Source organism: Borostomias antarcticus (assembly GCF_949987555.1).
Source record: "Borostomias antarcticus genome assembly, chromosome: 21".
Lineage (NCBI taxonomy): Eukaryota > Metazoa > Chordata > Actinopteri > Stomiiformes > Stomiidae > Borostomias > Borostomias antarcticus.
In genome coordinates this window covers 3,514,804-3,536,371 of record NC_140254.1, presented here as the reverse complement: position 1 = coordinate 3,536,371, position 21,568 = coordinate 3,514,804, and the positions used below count along the sequence as shown (strand labels likewise).

The 21,568-nt window shown below is 43.0% G+C and overlaps 1 protein-coding gene across 4 annotated transcripts in view; it reads left to right on the top strand.

Moving 5' to 3' along the window:
* thrb (thyroid hormone receptor beta) overlaps positions 1-21,568 on the top strand; it is a 78,733-nt gene that overhangs the window by 16,094 nt on the left and 41,071 nt on the right. The gene's annotated exons all lie outside the window — the stretch shown is intronic.

Here is a 21,568-nt window from a genome sequence, read left to right as displayed (position 1 = left end):
AAATTGGTCGACTTCTCCTTGATCTAGTGATCAGTAAAATCGAATGTCAAGAGGTGGACATCTTTGGATTCTAGCTAGCCTTGTTTGGAGCAGTTTGGAGTCGATTAGTGCTGTTATATGCATGGAGAATAGCCGCCCATTGACTGCCTTTCAGTTGGTACAGAGAGAATTAAATTTCCCCATTCATTCTCTATGGTGACCTGTGTAGGGTAAATATTTTTCTCGGCAAATACCACCCCCCTACACACACACACACAAAAGATTGCGAAGCATACGATTTGTGGATAATTACAATATTATTCTAGCTTTTACAAAGTTATATGTTATAATTATTGCGATTGCTGATATTTGCTATGTGGACTTATTCTCATGAGATTTCAACGCTTGACAAGATTGCTGTCTGCTGATTGGCTCCATGGGATGCATTTTGGTTACTCCCTGCTGAATGATCTCTTGCTTGTGTTCAGGGTCAGGTTGTAGACCCACTTTAGCTTGGCTTCGCCAGACCCAATTCGCAAAAATGCGAAGGGTCTGGAAACTCAGTTGCTTTCCAATTCCCAAGGGGCGTTACCAATGGGCATAGATCAAAATGCCTCTGGACGCAATTAGATAGACCTACAACCAATCAGCGAAAATGATCTACGGTGTTCCTGTGTTCCATCATCTTATTAAACCCGCCCCATATTAGATAAATAGTTGTGATTGGCATGAACAAATTTCCGTTCAAGCGGATTCTGTTAAAACAGCTGGATATCCAGGCTGATCTGCGGAGAGAAATCGAATGTGAGCTTGCAAGATCAGGCTGGCGACACCATGCTAGACCCACTTACCCTCAAGATGGTAATCTTGAGATCTTTCTTTATCCAAAATCTGTCTCTTCACTCACACATCTGTCTGTAGATTGTTCTTAGACGTGGTACTGTAGGTAGCTCAGGGAGGGTGAGAAAGCAGTGAACCCCTCTCCCTTCCGCTATGCATATAGCATAGCCTACTATGTGCCAGCTGCTGATTAGCTATGAGAGGCAGGATCCCAGCTAACTGATGCACCCTCCCCACCCTGTGACGGAGGGTTTATCAGCTAGGCTGCGATTCTGTCTGTCACCATTAACCAGCAACTTGACAAACTTGAGCTAATGCTAGTTACCTAGCTCGGTCATAAATTACCGAAACTGAATAAATACCACACATAGACACAAAACTGCCAATAGCTAGCTTAATCTAGACAAAGGTAAGGGATAAAAAGATTGGAGTGAAAGGATGAACATGTGAAGGTTTGGGGTATAGTCCCATAAAGTCATCCCCACCGGGGCCTTGAACCCCGGTCTCCCGGGTGGGAGTCCTATGCTCTCACCACTACTCTACTTGTGCAGATTGGTGGGTTGGTTTTAGTGTCCTTCTTCCAGTCTCTAGTGTGAGTTGGGGTTAGAATAAGGGTTGGGGTTGGGACAGGATCTGACCTATAAGGCAAGGGGTAAAGGTTGGAGTGAAAGGATGAATATGTGGAGGTTTGGGGTATAGTCCCATAAAGTCATCCCCACCGGGGCCTCGAACACCGTTCTCCCGGGTGGGAGTCCTATGCTTTCACCGCTACTCTACCTGTGCAGTGGAGATCTGCGGGTTGATTTTGGTGTCCTTTATTTTGGTGTGCTGGGACTGCTGCCTCTTGTGGTGCCAACAGAGAAATGCAGGTCAACATTCAACGGAGGGAGGGAGTGATAACCAGACAAACGCTATCCTAAAATAAGGGGGCATCCAATCCGAAGTAGATGGACAACGTGGGCTAGACGATGCATGTTTAGCAAGATTGCCGTCTTTTATTGTGCTGCCTGTGAGTTTGAGTTTAAGGTTTGACAGCTGTCCTGACTTCCGAGGTTTCCCCTCTGCCTAGGCATATGAGTAAAAAAAACGAAAAAAGGAATGAATCGTCGAATCTGGTTTGAAAAGGCGAATCTGATTTGACTCACAACATTCAGAGTCAGGTACAGCCCTACTAATCCCGATACTAACCTGTGAGAATCCTAACATTTAGAACAAGCTCCGAAAGAGCTACTGAACACCTCAAGCTCTGAACTCTGTGGATTTAGAGTAGAACAGACTACACTTTTACTGAGACACCAAGCATGGTGGATGCACAAATGCACGCATGCACTAATGTACAGGGGTTGATCTAAAGTCCCTTCCTGAAGTAAGTTTCGATGCATTCACACTTCTCCTGTGTATGGTGGCCATGAAGATCAGTTTAGGCATCAGGAAGAGCTTGTCTGGCGCTTATGCTTTTGGGATATTTTCAATCTTGCTTAGGGGGGTATACCATAGTTCCAATGGTGGGCAGTGTGCCTTCACCTTTAAGGAAGGCTGGCATGAACCCACCCTCTGGGCTGTAAGGGCCGGGCTGTTCCTCTGGGGGGGCATGGCTCCCTGCCCGATCCCGCTGCCAACACGTACAGGAGATTTCATCACCCCCTATTTCACAGGGCCCTCTGGACTTGGCTGTGTTTGCCAATGCTGCAACTCTGTCTGTTTATCTCTCTTTCACACACATACACATACACACACTCCCCACATCTACCCCCTCTTTCTCTCTCTCTCTTACTCTCTTTCTCTCTCTCTGTCCCGTACACTGACCATCTGTGCTCTCTGTAATATTCCTAACCCGCCGCCACCATTTCACTCATCTGCCTCACTCTCTCTGTCTCTCAATTCCAATGCTTGGCAAAAGGAAATATTTAAAGCATTACCGAACAATCATAGAATTACACTCCACTGTTGGCACTGCTATTCCACTTGCTGTCCCTAAGGTTATGGCCGGTTGCCACATAGTGTTTTTTGCTGCCAAAGATGAGAAGTAGGGCATTTCTCTTTCTGTCCACTCATCCCTCCCTCTAGTAGTTTACATTTGACACATTTAAATTTTTAGTAATTTAGCAGACACTTTTATGCACAGCGACTTTTACAATAACTAGATTATCAAGAGTATGTGAACTGAATTTACATCCCAATCATCACCAGTAAAGCCTTCCATCAGAACAAATGACATCAGTAGTCATAGTGCTGGAACAAGAGTAAGTGAACCGACTACATTCCAGTCATCGTCAGAAAAGCCTTCTATAAGAACAAATGACACTAGTAGTTACACTAGTAGTGCTAGAACAAGTTTAATGTTCTGAAATAGTTGCTCATTCCCATAAATGTATTTGCACCTCTTCTTGGGCTTGAACCCCCCCTCCTGTTCAGAGAGTGTCCCCCACTGAAGCCTGGTCCTCTGGGGATTTGCTCTCTGATAGACTGGCTTCTTGGACAAGGCCAGTGGAAATTATTAGTGGTTCTGTTAGTCTGCTCACAGTGCATGTTATAGGTTTATTTTTTGTTTGAGAAACTGTTGGTGGAATTAATTTCTTGTCATTATGTAACTCTTTTGGATATTTTGATTTGAAAAGTTGGTAACTTCAGTTATCTAGCATATGAACTGCTGCTCCGGTCTAGATGGATGTTGATCTTGTTTTGATAGCAACCTTCAGCTGCCCTTTTGCCACATCATTGTACCCTTGGAGAACTTTTCTCTCACATACAGTGCCCTGTTCCATTGAAGCAATAACTCACTCGAGGGTGTGGTATATGGCCTATATACCACGGCTTGTGCTGGTCATGTCGACCAGCACAAGCCGTGGTATATAGGCCATATACCACAACCCTCGAGTGAGTTATTGCTTTTATATAACGGGTTACACCGTAGTGAGTTATTGCTTTTATATAACGGGTTACACCGTTGGGAAATATTTATAGAATCAAAACCCAGTATTTCAGTGTCTTAATACCAATTTTAGTGAACTGCGACCAGAAAAATAGTTCACGTTGCTCACGTTGCTATGGAGTTTCAAATGAGGATCAACATTCCTGGAGGAACAGTGATGACATCCAATAGTTAACATGGGTTTGGAAGTGTAACTGAAATGGAAAATATCCATTACCCTTCCTTTCAGCAATGTGTCTGAGTTCTGGATATGACCTAGCAACCAAACACCTAGCTTGACAACCTAGACTAATGACGTAGCTACAGTACTGTAAGGCATCCCTGATCTTGATAGCTTGCCATGATCTAAGTGTGATCCATGCTAGCCCTTTTCAGTCCTGTTGTCGCATGCTCGCTCATGCCCAACAGGACTGAAAAGGGCTAGATCCATGCATATTTACTGTGCAACATATCAATTGCCAAGTTGTCAAAACTAATTGGAAACAAACTGTTTATTATTGCCAGCCTCATGATGAACTGCAAATTAACATTATAAAGCTGTTACATTGGAATGTTGAAACAGTGAAACAAGATGGCTCAAAGCTTGATGGTTCATGACGCGAGTATGTAGGCTAGTGTAATGATAGGCGCAGTAATATTTCAAATAGAACTGTAAAGAGGCTTTGCCGTGGTATATCGTGTCCAGCCTGGTCTCACTTGGCAGACTTCAGAATTAGACGTTTGTCCATCGCCTCCAAACGTCATTTCTAGACGGCATCATTCAGTTAGAAACGTCGGCAGACGACGTGGGATAGGCCTTAGTTTTTGATTGGTTGTTCTCAGAGTTTTTGTGGTTAGTTGTTCACATTGGACCACGTGATAGAAGAGGGGTATACATTTCCGCGTGCTTTTGAGGTTGGCTGGGGTGGGTCAAAAAACTTTGGTGAGACAACATGGAGTGCAAAACTAGCTGGCGAAACTAGCAAACAACAACAACGTTTTACAAGCAACTAGCAAACAACACTACTAGCTAGCCAACTAGCTCACATTCTTACTGTCATTATTATTAGCTAGCGTTAGCTAGCTCATATTCTAACGTGGACACAGGGATCAGGCTAATTTATGAAACGACCCAGGAGTGGAGCTACTCGGACGGCACTTAGTGGGCGTGCTCCGCATATCGCAATACCCCTGCGCGGGCACACATGCCTGGAGGCGTGCGGGCGCACAGGGGAATGGCTCAATGCTCGCTGCCCGAGCGCCTCCACGCATATACGTTATTTTCATCATTTTTATGATGCTGTCTAGAAATTACGTTTGGAGTTGTATGATGCCGTCTAGAAATGACTGCCGAGTGAGACCTGGGCTGCGTTCAAATTCAGCTAACAGCGGCGAACGTTCGTCGCAAACATGTTTTCTCCAAACGGTCACATTTGAACGGCTTTTAATGAACGTTCCAAATAGTTCGCATAAACGCAACAATGTTCCAAAATACCTTTAGGCTACAAGCCTGGGTCCATTGTGATCCTCGTTCCGTTATCAGACTGTTATCGTTCAGGTATCCTCTCCAGACTGTTAGCAAATGTTTGCGGCGAACACAAAGCTAACAGAAAATAGTTGGCTAACGTTCGCAAACGTTCGCTATGTTCGCTGAATTTGAACACACCCCAGGTTGATCGTGTCACATGTGATGAGAGATGATGTGATGAGAGAATTATTTTGAACAAACATTTTTAAATCGTCACCACATAGTAATTGGCAGGAGAACTGCACATGAGGACTTGAATGTCTAATATTAAAGCCCTCTGCTATTGAGTAACCCAAAGCCGATTCTAATGTTTCAACACTTCTGCTCTTTCAATGGCAGTTAGGAAACAAACACATTCAGGTTGATTAATATTGTTTTCACTTGGTGGTTTCAAGCTCTTGTTTGAAACCACATCATACTTTTGGACTGGCCTTGACACTTGGGGATGATATGCTCAGCTTTATGTTCTCTCCTTGAATTTGCCTGTTTTGACTGCCTGACCTATAGCCTACCAAGAAATTTGCCATGGAAACTTCGCAATAGCTGTGTGTGTTCTGTACAATGCATGACCCTAGTTGTGGGAACAGCATTTGTTGGCCATCTCTGGAGTGGTCGGGAGCTTGTGAGGATAAACAGCCAGAGGCCAGGATATGTAAATGTAATGTAAAGGCCAGGAGTTATTAGCATTTGATATTTACATTATTAACCAAGCTCACCAAGTCTCCTCCCAAATCCACATCCTTGCATTCAACTGCAGTATCAACAGGTACATTACAGTACACTAGTCCTAGTTTTGGACGACTGTATTTTCGTTTTTTAAAAGCAGTCCTGCACAGATACTGTAGACAAAAATACCTCCCTTTCTAGTTTTCCAGCTGTTCATGTGGCTCCGGCTGGCGTGGGTACCCTGGTTTGGCTTTGTGCCGCCAGAGCGCAGCCACGTGAACACACCCAGCACAGGCTGCTCACTCACAGACAGAGAGGGTGAAAGAGGCAAGAGTGCAGGGTAGCTGGGACCTCATTGGGACCAAACAATAGGAGGCATTACAGCACAGTGTGTCCTGGCCGGGCTGAAAGTACCAACCGGGCCAGATGAAGGAGAGCCCAGTCTGCTCAATCCTGTTGGATGCACCCTATGCTCTTCTCTTGTGTGGCGGGGCCTAGATTCCCCCCAAATTGGATGCAGCCACTAAAACTAACTGCACGGTAGTTTTCAGGTAGCCTCACAATCACTCATGCATTTAATTGGTCTCTGGGTTTGTACCGCTTTCAAAAATTGAGTTTGGCTCATCATCAATACAGGGGGAAATGGCAGACCTCTATTATCCTCATGTAATCTAAGTCTGGTTATTTGGCTGTGGTTAAACTTGCCCCAAACTTGCCCTGAGGAAATCCATGTAAACCATATGCCAACAACACTGAGTTCTCCAAAAACAACACAACTTGGTGCCATAGTGGCAGATGCCCAGTGTGTCACCTGAGGCCATACCTTGTTTATATTATTCTTTATTGATACTTGTTTATATTTCCAGACAGTTTGCTGGGAGTAAAATAGTTCCCTGCACACATGGTCAACAAGTGCAAAGTAGTGTTTGATTTAGGTGTTATTGGTGTGTGGTTTGAACATGGGCTTAGATCTGAGATGTGTGTAATGGGCAATATCCATGAGCTGAAACTTCATCCACTCAGTTAAATAAACGATGGAAGCAGCTGTGGAATTGGCACTAGAGGTACCACAAAATTCCCAGCTGATGGGGGAACATTGCCCTGAGGTTGCAGGAATGTTCCTGTTGTAGTATGATTATACCTGCTGGTTATAGGAAGGTTTAGGTCATCTGTAATGATCTGTGAGTGGAATGTCAACAGTGCTTGTCATTTTACTGTACATGTGATTATTGCAGGACTTTCGTCGTTATTGCTTTTGGGTCTGTGTGACTCAGGAAACATTCATAAACTCAGCATGGATACATTAGAGATGAATTATGGCACATTGTGGAGCCACTAATGTTGTCTGACTTGCCAGGCATGGAAAAAACAATAACTGTGACCCTCTGGGACCTTGAGTATGTCAGAGATGTGAATTTAAGGTAGGCCACTGAGAGCTTATCATGGGGATAAGCTGGTACTTTTCTTTCATTGTAATACTGACTGTCTGAACATTAAATAAAGCAAATAGAACAATAACAGTAATGAGAAAAACAAAAACAGTACTGCACCTTGAATATTCAGAGGAGTAGTGATGATGATGATGATGAGGATGATCACTGCCTCCACATGCTCGATAGTGTTTATCGTGGCACTCTGAGATTCATAACAAACAGTGGAGCACTTACTCACCATTGTGCCTTATATTCTAAAGTAAATTGGCCATCCTTATACGCTTGCCGGCTCGGCCACTGGTATGTCTTAATTTACAAGGCTATTCTTAGATTAACTCCGTCTTATTTGTCATCGCTTTTTGTCCTGAAGAATGGAGCCTACAACCTCTGTTCTCAGGACTTTCTTCACTTTGCTGTTCCCAATGTCAGAAAGGAGTTGGGAAGGAAAGCTTTTAGGTTCTCTGCTCCAACTTCATGGTTTAAACTGCAGTTGGAGCTCAAACTTCAAAGCCTGGTTGGTGTCTTTGAACATATTCAAATCCATGATTAATCCTATTGTATCCAGGCTTTATGAGTGTAAATGTTTAACTGATTTACTTGATTGTCAATTCTACTGTTTTTAATCTGTATGTTATGTATTTGTGTCTGTGAAACTGTATGTGCTGCCTCTCTTGGCCATGTCTCCCTTGCAAAAGAGATCTTTGATCTCAATGGGACAAACCTGGTAAAACAATGGTTAAATAAATAAAAAATGATGGTCAAGTCCTATGATTGAAAGTAAAGTTAAATTAATTTAGGGTTCAGTATACTGGCCTAGGTGAGATTTCCAAACATTTCCAGGATATAACCTTTATTAGGCCTATCCCAGATGTGTATTGGGGCCTATCCCAGGGTGTATTGTTGGTCAAACATACTTTAGATAAGATTGAAAAGAATCAACACTTATGCTGCTAATCAGCTGCATTCCTCCAACCTTTTGAAATCCCAGCTGTTTCATATCTTCTGTGGGTATTAAGATGTGGTGTTTGGGGGTGGAGAAACTATAAACCTGCATTTCTCTGTTCTCTGGCCTGGTCCTTTCAAACATGAGGTATTGTTTGTTAGATATCCACCCTCCAAGGTAGGCCAGCTTTGCACCATTTGCCATTGCTTTGCTGCTGTTAAACAGTTTTCGAAAGCACTCACAGATCTAGACTAAAGCTCGCTCACAAAACCCTCTCTTCTTTTTTCGCGCTGGCTAATGCCAAGGGTTGTCTCAAAAACAAAAGCTGTGGAAAAAAAGAGTAGAATGTGGATACAGTACATGGAAAAAAATCTCTTGGCGTCACCCAAAAATGTGTCCTGCTTGCAAGTTGGATTGCCTTCAGGCACAGTGGAGAAAGAGTGATAGGGTAGGAGGGAGAGCGAGTGCTGGGAGGAGGGAGGGAGGGGATGGAGATGAAGGAAGAAGTAGGGTGTGAATGAGGGAGATAGACAAGCGTTTTTGTTAAAGTGCTTTACTGAACGCTCAGATCCCAGGGGTTTCTGGGTCACACTCCAGACATTCTTGCAATGCCAGGTAGGCCATGTAGGTCTTGGCAGGCGAGGGTGAAAAGTGGAGCAAGCTGTCTTTCTCTTTAAGTCACATGGGCAGACATTGGCAGAGATGAAAGTCTAATAACATGCTAGAGCATATTACTTTACATGAGCATTTTCTATTTTGGTCTCATGGTTTTAAATTCATGGCTCAGGTTTTTTCTGGACCCATTTCACACTCCATTTTCCCTTACTGGCAGTTGTTCAGTTGTCCAATGTAAGGACTGTAAATATGGACCTTAATGTTTTTATGTGAACTCAAAAGGCCTTGTTGGTCCTAACCTCAGAGTCTGTATACATGTCCATGTGCAGATTCAAGATTCAAGATCTGCTCATTAACCATGAATGGTTCATACATACTAGGAATTTGACTAGAGTTAAGGCATACGCTGTTGCAGACGACATAGGACAGGGTGCAGGACAGTGCAAAGACATGACAGTGCAAAACAGTACAAAAAACAGTGCAAACAAAATACAGTGTAATGTGCAAATTACGATGTCCAAAAAAAGGGGGAGGCACAAATGCAATATACATACTAAATACAGAATGGAGATTGGTGAGTGTATGTACAGTGAGCGTGCAGAGTGTATATTGTAGTGGTGGATGAACAGTGATATGTACAGTGTGTTTGTGTGTGTTGAGGTATGTGGAACAATCAGAGGTTGTGTGCAAGTGATGCAGAGGGTATAGATTCAGTGGCCCTCATTTACCAAGCGATCGTACGACAGAAAACTGGGCGCACAATCATTTCCACGGCAAGTTCAGCATTTATCAATTTGGACGTGAGCGGACACTGCGATCAAATCTCACGTCAAGTCTCAGACCGTGTACGCAAGTTTCAGACTGATCCTGGCTGGCTTCTAAGCACAGCCACATAGGCCTGTTCATCACTTTAAAATAAGTAGCCTACCCTATGCAGACCTGCAAACTTGTCACCTTTTGGCTACAGTCACCTTTTTTATGTTAACCATGGTAGTTTCAGTGAATCTAGAGGGTTTAAATTTTGTATGTTGTCACCTTTTTCACTACTCCAGAGTTTGCAGGTCTGCCTATGGCAAGTTATGATATTTTGTAAGGCCTCGTCACACATCCCTAAAATAAATGGGTATTTTCCATTTGTTATCAATTGATGGGGTAACCAGGTTTTTAGTCAAATAATAATTTCGCTTTCATTTTGAGATAGCAGTAGGCCTATAGGCCTACTTCTTAGACTATAGCCTACAACTGTCTGAGGAGAGAGGAGCTAGCCTCTAAACCTCATTGACCGGACTCGATCACGCAATTCGGGGAATACTGAAATTCTAATCTGACATAACACTCTGCGTAGTCAGCAGTCCAAAAATGCAGACTACGGCAAAATATTAGCCTACATATTCTAAAGCCCTCGACAATATGGCATATATCGTTACATTAATAGGTATTTCCAAAGTGTTTGCCATCAAAGCCTTTTGTAGCTGTGGGCCTAAAATCAAGTTCACTTACATTTTGAGATAGCCTAGCATACTTGTTAGGCTAGGCTACTGGTGACGGTCTGCACTCTCTGCAGCATCATTCTCTGGCCTGGGCGCTTCTGCACAATATTATAGTTCCTCTTCACGGCCCCGTGCAGCCAGACGAGCCCATGCCCAGAGAGCCGTGCCCAGCGCAGCCCCAGCTGGGGGTTATCCGAAGGAGACAGGACCTCATCAGTCGCTTTGTGGGCTAAATGTAAGCTATTACTCATGTTTGGCTGCAAGCTATTCCATTCAAGAACGTAAGACAATGCACAACATTCAAATAGCCCATTTTATTTCTGAGATTTCAGGGTTTCGTTAATCTCGTCCAAGCTCTCTCAGGGTTATATTTATGAGCGCTGTAACACTCTTTTTGGTGACGAGTTTCAAATCGGACCATTTTTTCTTCACCAGCAATCATGATACTATATTATACAGGCCTACTGTCATGTAAAGATGTAGGATAAATTAAAAATTCACACCTCTGTTGGAGTTCGATTGGCCACAGAAACGCTGTTCACCGCACGCAGTAGTGATTTCTCTCCATACCGCATTTTCCTGCTTCCTTTGATGCCACTTTTGGGGCTACCAAATAGCACCAGTTGGTTAGACTGCATTTGAGAGGTTAAAACCTCTATTTCAGCCTCAGAGAAGTTTATCTCTTTGGTAGTATTCCGCTTGTCCATGTCGTGAACTCTAGGGGCGAGGCCTCTGAACCCAGAATATATAGGGGCGTGATATTCTTATTACGATAGATTCCAGCTGCCACATTTATCAACGCCTGATCATTCGTACGATGGATTGGTGGCATACGATTGTTTGATAGATCACACGTGGACGTAGTCGTACCATCATTTGTGCGATGGAATGTGCGATATAGAATGTGCGCCAGTTTGATAAATGAGGGCCAGTGTGTGTGGGGGCATCGTGAGGGGACACAAGCTGTTAGGGTTTGAGGCTGGTGGAGGTGGGACCCAAAAGCAGACAGCAGGCAGCGCAGATTCAAAAAATAAAGTTTTAAATTCAAAACTCAAAAAGAAAACCAAGGAACACCGGGAGCAAAACACACTATAGCTGAATCCCAAATCGCGCACTTAGGCGAAAGTGCAGAGCACTCGCGGCCTTGTGGCCTTACATGCGCGTTCCCGCTAAGTCCACAAGGGCTCAGGGTGGTCCCAAAACGGAATTGCTAGGTCCACAAGTGCGCCACTGCCGCAATTATGCGCACTTTAACCGCACTTACCGAAAGTCCACAATTTCACGGACTTACGAGCAGAAAATACCCACAGTCCACCACGTCTCATGTGACACAGTGCTTGAGTGCATCCAAGTCATGATCCGAGTGCATCGCACATAAATTATGACATTTGCCAATAACACAACATTTATCTTGAAATCCACATGCTGCAAACATATCACACCCAACATCATTTTTGAATTATTATAAAATCAAAACAGATGTCAGTTGGTCAATTTGCAGAGCCGAGCTGAGGAGGGCGTCAGAGCAGCCTCTGCGTCGGAGGGACGCAGGAGCCAATGAAAACGAAGTGGGAGGGGCATTGAGCTAAACTGGCTTGGGAATCGTTGGCACGCCGCTGGAAGTGCTGTCCCATTTAATTCACAGCCCTGCACCCTCTGGCCCTTCCAGCTGACGTCAATTAAGTGCTCAGGCCGCAAAGGCGTGGGGGCTGCAAGGGTGGTTTGCGCACTCAGATTGGGATTCAGCTTAACATAGACAATGAACCGACAGAGAACAAAGGAAACAAGAGGGCATATATACTCTGGGAGAACAATCAAGGAACAACGTACAGGTGTTCAACAAGACATAACGAGACAGGTGCAGACAATCACCCAGACAAGGACATGGAGGGATTCCAACAAGACACCAACACAAGGACAGGAACTAGGACACAAGGGAACAGGGAACGAGGTTGGGACTGGGCGGAAAACTAGGGGAAACTAGAGGGGGAAGCTAGAGGGCCAGGAGTGGAAAGGGACTGGAGTGATGTGTGACTTGTGAGGGACTAGGGCTGGGATAAAATAAAAAAAAAGATGATACAGAATCGATTCATGAATCCCAAAATCGATCTTTTATTTAATGAATAAATTAAGGAATGAATAGTTCATCAATTCATTCAATGATTCATTCATTCATTCATTTTTGGAAATCAGTATAGATACCCAGCCCTAGTATTGATGTGTTGCATAACTTGGCAGTCATGTAATTAAGGTTACAGCCCAAAAAAACAAAACAGATTTGAGTAACACTAACCAAATCAATATTGAATCGAATCGAATTGAATCGTGATAATCTATTCTGAACCTTGTGAATCGGAATCGAATCGATTCTTGAAATTCGAATTGATACCCAGCACTATGAGGGACAGGTGTCTAGTGAGGGACAGGTGTCTAGAGCTGGGGCAGGAAGGACACAAACCAACATAGAAGACAAGACAACGAACACGAGACCATACACACAAGGAGGCAGAACAAAACCTAGTGACAATGTAATCGTGTACAAAAGTCTCTGGGGGTAGTGCAGGGGCAGTCACTGGGAGGGGAGGTGCTCAGGGTCCAGGGGGCACAGGAGCTCAGGGTCAGGAATCCAGGCTGGGAACAGGGGGTGAGCAGGGCGAACCAGAGGTCTGGGGCAGGGGCGAGGGTCCAGACTGGGAGCAGGGAGCGAACCGGGGCGGACCTGGCCCGAACCATAACACAAGCCTTGTTAATGAGTCTGATGGCCGTGGGAAAGAAGCTTTTTTTTGTGGTGTGAGGACACAGTCCCGATTGCCTGAAGTCTCTTGCGGAGGGGAGGGGGTCAAAGAGACCGTGTCCAGGATTGGAGGGGTCGGCCACGATCTTATTGGCCGTTTTAGGGTCCTGCAGGCGTGCAGGTCCTGTAGGGATGGCAGGCTACAGCCAATCACACTCTCAGCGAAGCAGAGTTCTGCTGTCTACCCTTGTCTTTGTCTGTTGCGGTTGAGAACCAGATGGTGATGGAGGAGGAGAGGATGAACTCAATGATAGAGGTGTAGAAGAGTACCATCATTGCCTTTGGCATGTTGAACTTCTTCAGCTGCCTCAGAAAGTACATCCTCTGCTGTGTTTTTTTTGGTGAGGGAGCTGATATATCATGTGTCATTCAGTGTGATGGAGGGGAGGGGGCTGGATTCTTTCTAAAGTCTACAGTACAATAATCTCTACTGTTTTGAGAGCGTTGAGCCCCAGATTGTTTTGGCCACACCAGGACAGCAGCGGGTCAATCTCCCACCTGTAGGCAGACTCGTCGCCCTTGGATATGAGACCGATGAGGGTGGTGTCGTCTGCTAACTTCAGGAGCTTGACTGACTGGTGGCTGCAGGTGCAGCTGTTCGTGTACAGGGAGAAGAGTAGAGGGGAACGCACACAGCCTTGGGGGGAGCCTGTGCTGATGGTCCTGCAGTCAGAGACATGCTTGCCCAGTTTCACGCGCTGCTTCCTGTCAGACATGAAGACCCCGATTACACTACTACGTTTTTCGGCGTTTTTCCTGAAAAAGATCTACGTTTGCACCTAGCAATTACACTACCATGGCCAAAACAAAGCGCGAACCCTGAGGCAGATTGATACGGCCGGAGCTACGTTTTGGAGGTCCAAATCCGGAGCTGCGTTCTAGTGTAAAAGGCAGATCCAGAGGCTTGTGTAAAAACGATAGGAATAGGGCTACACTGTAACGCTGTGTTCACGTCACATTAAACCAATCAAACAGGTGATTTCCAATTTTGAGTTATATAGTAGCTTATCTCAGATTTGGAAATAAGAATAAAGTAGCTTATCTCAGATTTGGAAATAAGAATAACAGGAGTCATGCAAAAAACAGCAAACGGATGATATAACTTAAATGAGTAGTAAAGGGAAAATGCATGTTTAGCCCTGTTTTAAGGTTACTTATGATCATATACAATGGTTCAGATCAAAACGTTGACAAAGCTAGCATTTTCGAGAAAGTTGATAATTGCTCTATCACCGTTTTGGTCATACAATGGATGTGGATGGGCATCTTGAAAAATCATTCAAAAACATGTTAAACTCTCGATTTCAAAGACAAGAAGCTCACCTAGGCATTTTCCCTTTACTACTCCTTTAAACTGTATGCAATGTTTAGCCTGCCGGTTCCCCCAAAAAAGTAGACATTTCAAATCATAACCCAAACAAAAGTAGACACTTCAAATAATAATAATATTTTCTCTTCAAAAAAAAAGTAACTGGCAAAAAGTTAAAAAGCCTTTATTGAGATATGCCGTACAGTAGGTTCCCCAGCTTGTGTTTCCGACCAAATAGCTCCTTCATCACACTTGTCTGAACTTCCGAGCACTCCTGCCCTTTTCTTTTTGAAATTATATACTATAATAATATTCTCTATTCAATAATCTAATTCAGTCCAAATGTTCCAATAATAGCCTTTATATTCAATGTATTTTATGTCCTTCATCCATTCCCTCATGTTATAGGCCTAGCTCCCATAATATGACAAGAGGTAGACTATTGAGTGGTCTTATGTCAGCAATCCTAATCTGTAATCATTGAACAATAGCCTAGGGATTGGTTTGTTTGTGTGTGAGTCATTGATTAGAAAAAAATTAAAAGAGGAACTTGAAAGGACAGGAAGATGGGAGCACGATGATGTGATGAACCAAGTAAGGCAGGCCTTATCTATCTAGCTGCGCTCGCTGATGAAGTTGGGTGAATGGATGGACTTAATTTTGTCTTCTTGGTAAAGTTGATTGTGCTAAAATACATGAAAGAATAAAACAAAAAATGCAGCAACACGAAGTAGATGAGATGGTGGTTCGTAAACTCGTAAATCACCTGTTTGATATGCTCTTTAATGGTAGTGTGATATGCGTTTGCAATTTCGCGTGTAATCGTGGATCGTTTTCCCAGTTCAAAAACGTAGCCATGGACCTAATCGCGGCCAAAGCCTGCGATCCACCTGCACAGGCGGTTCACGTCCTTCCCTAGGATGGTGAGAGGCTGTGTTACTGTGGCTGGGGAGGGGGGGCAGCTGTCGAGAGGTCCGGGCCCCTGCTGGGGGGTGGGTTGATGCAGCTGTTGAGTGTGGGAGGTGGGGGGACTTGGGAATTGTTTTTCAAACCTGCAGTAGAACTCGTTCAGGTTATTGGCTAGGCGTGAGGTTGTTGGCTAGGCATGAGTCAGTGGCCTGGGGGAATCTCGGTTTGTAGTCTGTAATCTGTCTGAGGCCTTCCCAGGCAGAGGACGCATAACCATCTGAGAATTGGTGTTGGAGTTTCTCAGATTAGCGTTGTTTAGCCTCCTTCACTGCCTGCTAAACATGTACTGGGCCTCTTTGAACCGGTCCTTATCCCCACTCCTATGTGCTACCTTTTTCTCCAGCCTTGACTTCCTGAGTCTGTCTGTGAACCGGGGCTTGTCGGTGTTGTATTTGATCCTGGTGCAGGCTGGAACGCATTCGCTCTCAACTAGGGATGCTCCGATCGATCGGCCACCGATTTAAATCGGCCGATTTCACTCCAAATGACTCGATCGGTCCCCAATTTGGCCGATCGCAAAAGCTGATCTTTTAAGTCTATTATAGCTGGTTAGCTTGACATAGATACAAGTACAAACTTGAATGCTACAAGCTAAATGTTATAGAGTGGTGGGACAATTCAATTAAGAATGCGAAATAGTGACTAACTACAGCAGATGAGGGTCTTAATACAGAATCTGTTCGAAGTAGCGTAGCTTGATCTCGAAGTGAATAACGTCATGTCAACAGTGTCCAACATCCATTCTAATTGTGCTTTAGTTTTCTATCGAGATCTTCATACAACGTTTTTTCATACAGCCCAAATATCTCGAAAGCCGCTGCTGCTAATCACTTGTTAACGAAATCTCTGATCAGCTGTAGTTCGGATATTTTTGTGGTTTAAAATTAGGACAGAGCACACTACCAGTTGCCCCTCAAGCAGTGTGAAACAAAACTTATGTCTGGTAGCTTTCTTTTCAAAATAAGTGACAGTTTTACTCACTTGGCAATGGTCCAAATGATATACTGGATACTGAAGTATGAAGTATACCGCATCTGATATAGGCCTATGACGCCTTTCACATACAAATCATATGTTGCTTTCAGTAACATTAAAAACAATGCAAATGCAAATCATGCAAAGTTGAAGGCCACGACTTCATCAGTTAGGCTAGTGTTGGCATGATCTATAGATGCTCAGGTCATAATGTCCGTTGAAAATAATTCCCTCTAAGCACAATTTGAATTCTATTAAAATAGGCTAAAATTTAATTTCCACATATTCTGATTCCTTCTATATATATTTTTTTTTATGTGTAGCCTAGGCTATAGGCTTCTGCGATGAACAAAACAGCCACAATGTAGCCTGCTTATAGCGAGCGAGAGGGCAGTCTACCATAAAGTGTATAACCATAATGTATTATATCTAGACTACATGCATTGTGGTATTTCTTTATATAGCCCAGCCTGCCTATCAATTGTTTTTCAATAAACAGTTATGTCATCCTCTGAGTCCGAATAAGTAGGCTAATAGACCGGCAGCTCTAAATGCCTTCCCAATCAATGAGACATGGTTGTAAAAATGATGTTTTATTGATGAAAAGGGTAAAACTGAAATACATGGAAAGAGTCATTGCATTGATCGATGCAGTCTGTTCAAATAGGCATGAAAAAATAAAGTAGGCCCATTTAAAATGACCAATTACATCTTCAAATCCCTTCTAATCTTGGCCTTTGATAGGGTTTTTTCCCGCCCTACTGCCAATTATATCCGGACATACAGAGCACAAACAATGAAACAATGAAACGAATAGATTTCCTCCCTGTCTGTCTGTGGCATTCGCTACCAGCAAACACTGAAAATACAGGTCCTCAATTTATTTAGATAAGACTAGCCTATCCAACTGGCCCACTCCAATGAATGTTGAACGTAGCCTACTTTTATTCTTTAGTTTATAGGCCTACAATGTCCACACATGCATGCGCCATATATGACTAGCTCGCCACTCGCCAGCGAACCTGGACTAGACTATTGTAACCCCCCCCCCCCCCCTACAAATTATTTTATATTCAAATAAACTGGATGGACTGGTTTCCTAGCCCTGGATCATGGGGAGGGGGGTAGCCTATGTTAGCGGGTGCTTTGCCATGACCGGCCATTCCACAGGTGTTGGATTGAATTCGCTAGTTTGATTGATAGATGGATGGATTTAACGTCCAAAGTATTGTGCAAGTATTGTATAGGCCCATGTGTAAGAGATGAATGGTTGTAACCATGAACTCAGCCAGAGGTAGGCCCTACTGTAGATTATCAGCATTATCACCAGTCTCAATTGATGCTTTCCTCTAGGCTACGTGTTGCCATTCATTTAAACCACCATCTCACCGACTACTTCTGTTGCTGCATTTTTACATTTATGCTTTCATGATTTTAGAGCGCAATCAAAATTTTCCAGGATTCCAATAAGTCCATCCATTCATCCAACTTTGTGCTGAGCGCAGCGCAGGCTGGTAGCCTACTGTCAAGGATCACGACTGATGCACTCCCTTAAAGGACAATGCTCGTTTTTGACAACCTGGACCTTATTTACGACATATTATAAGACGTTTGACTCACCGAGATCACTTTGGTGTAGTTTGGAGGCATGTAGAAGAAATTTAAAATCCAGCGCGAGCCAGTATATCCATGTAATTGCGGTGGTCAGGGCACTTAGAATGCAGTTTCTAAAAATCTATTTTCTGCCGCAAAACGGTTGTTTTCATCAATCTGTCTTGATGAATCGCTAGTTGTGCTTACATAGAGCATAGGCCTGTTGTGGTTTTCACATGCCATGATCTTTCGAAACGTCTTTCGAAACGAAATAGCTTCCTCACTTGCTCCAGCACGCATTCGCACAGCGCGCACGCAGCTGTGCGCATGCGTGCTGGAGCAAGTGAGGAAGCTATTTCGTGTCTAAAGACGTTTCTAAAGACGTTTCTAAAGATCATATTACAGAGGCATGTGAAAAACCACCACAGGCAATAGCTGCTGCTAATGCGAGCTCGTCTCCGTTCCTGCCCGAGAAACAGAAGTTGAACTAATAGCATCAAAATCAAAATAGCTACAGGAATCATCGTTGTAAAGTTAGCTATCTGCTTTTTAGCCACCGACAGCTACCGTTAATATTATGGAAGCTGCTGTCGTGAGCTAACTTGCTATCACGGAACGAAGTCTGAACAAAATGGTACAAAAATGGTCACTTTATTTAGTTAGTGTTGTTTTCAAATGTCATCTTAGTGACATCATGCACAGAGACGTGCACTTATTGTTTTGACATGTTGTGGTGACCAGGAAAATGTGAACTTTCTGTTTTCTCAGCGTTTGTTAAATGCACTTTTTACGTTTGATCTTGAGCTCTATAGAGCTAGGCTACAGTATGTGGCATTATTTATTTTCATTTAACAGCTCCTGAAAGTCTGTGCAGTGCAATAGCTGAATAAATAACCATTAATCTTACTTGGTTTTAATTTCTCCCTTTTTTCATGAAAGTTTAAAATTAGCATGGGAATGCAGTATCACCAAGAATATTATAATGCAGACATGTTACAGGGACTAGAATCATCATACTGGTGTGGTTGAATGCATCAAAGGGTTAATTCAAGGCTTAGGAAAAATATCGAGATATATATCTTGTATCATGACATAACCTAAAAATATCGAGATATTTCAAAAAGGCCATATCGCCCAGCCCTATTAGAATTTTGCTTTCGGGCAAAATCCTAATATGGAGACAACAATTTACAGGGTGCAGAGACGAGACAGGACAGTGCAAGGAGCAGTAAAAAAAATACTAGTGTGTATGTTAAACATTGTATTTTGCTGTTAATTAGGCCTTTACACATTCTAATCAGTTGTACAGTTGCCAAGAAGAAAGCAGGTGCTGCATCAGCTAAAATCCAGGAATTCATACAGTGACCTTTCATTGGCTCACTCACTGGGACTGTCGGTATTTCTACAGGATGGACACCATCATTGTTTGTCACATATTCTGATTTGTTGGTTGTATGGAATCTTCTGAAAAGTCAGTTGCTCAAGTTATAAAACTATGCTCGCGCATACTGTACAGTAGTTACCACAGAGATGGTGCAAAGTTTCAGCTAATGCTGAATGCAAAAAGTGTCTGTCTCATGTTATTTTTGCTCAAACTAGTCGTATGACACTTGTCTTACCTTGAGCATACTAAATTGGCTTTGACCGACACTGTCATAGATGGTCTGATTGGTTGCCTGTATGGACGCTTCTTAAACATCCGTTGCACTAATTGTAACTAGCGCGTAGTTACCATGGAGATAACTCCCTAGTGTCGAGGGATCATAAATGCAGAACGTGTCTAATTGAGGTAATTTGATTACTTACTGACCATAAATTAACTTTAAGGCCTGTTTGCCTTTCACTGTCCAAGCCTCCAAGACCAAGCATGAGTTGTGCATGCTGCATCCCTCATTCAGAGCGGTATTCCTGTTTGTTACCTCTGGCTCAGATGCTGTTGACAGGTGTGATTTCATGCCTGTTCGGTCCGTGTAACATTTATCAGTTTAATTTTATAAATGACATGACTAAATAGAATAATACGTAATTGGTTGCAATATTTCAATTTAGCATTTTTATACCTGATGTTAAATAGAAATTTGACTATGTGGACTTGTTTTTTCCAATTGTCGATTTTTGTATACGCTCCTTTGAAAAATGAAAATTTAAATATTGATGCAGGTCAGAGAACTGGAGTATTTCCTGTTTTTCACCTCATCTTTTTTTTTGAGCGAACGTTATCAACGGGAGTTGCGTGAAATGTAATCATGATTGAAAGTGTGACTCTGCACATGAGGGCACCACACCATGTAGTGAAGGCTAATTGGGATGCCGGGAAATTTCAACGACACAGCGGAAGAAGACACAAAAATGAAGCGAGCAAAGCGCAGTCCAGCGTGTGACGTTCTTATCAATTAATCGACTATTGTTTCTTAAAGTTAACAGTTATCGATTAATGAAAATCCTTGAAATTTGCAACCCTTATTCAAAGCATATCTTCACTATTTTCGCCACGTTAAAATCGCTGTGCTACAGTTACAGTACTGTTACTGTAGTTCAATGAAATTGATAGTCTTCTGCTCGATCTAGTCTTCAGTAGGCCTAGGCTGGCCTACTCTGGCAAAATGTCAAGAGGTGGACATCGTCCTCTCTTCCTAGAATCTGTCTATGTTTTGTCTTGATGCTTTTAATGTCTCATGTAAATCACTTTGAATTGCCTTGTTGCTGAAATGGCTGAAATGTGCTACTGTATACAAATAAACTTGCCTATGTGCTTTTCTTTCCTTCTGGATCAATTAAGTATTTATCTATCTCTATCTTGAGCAGTTTGATTAGTGTCATTATAAGCACAGAGAATAACCATGCATTGACCTGACCCCCGTTCGGACTGAAATTCTCCATTCATTTTCTATGCGGAGTGATCCTGCCCACATAGAGTATCCTGTATGAGTCAGTTGGCTATAGTTTATGCGTATTATCATAGACTCTGAGTCTCCAGCTTTGGATAAAAGTGTCAGTAATGACTGTAATGTAATGTAATGGAACAGTAATGTAATGGAACAGTCAATTCTGGTATGAAAATGTAATATCACAATTATAGTCACCAAAATTACCACAGGTATCAGTATTATCACAGTTTTGTCAAATATGCTCAAAATGTTCAAAAAGTACTGATACACAAATCAGGAAACATGAAATTATTATCATTATTATTCTTTCTCATTCACTCAATCACTCACTCACTCAATCACTCACTCAATCACTCAGTCAGTCACTGTGGTTTCAAAGTGTGGTAATCAAACACGGTTTTAATGATAATTTTGAAACAGTAATTCTAACCATCGTGAATTTTTACAGTGGTTTACCGCAAAACCTGTAACTATCTCATCCCGAGTTGCAGACAGCCAAGTTATTACTGTCTACAAATAGAATCACTTCCTATAGTTTGCCACCACATGTTCATTATTGGTCGGCCGCTGAATTCTCTCCAGTGTCAATGTGTTTGCTGTGTGTTGCTTTGTTGATCATCTGTGCTCTGATCCAA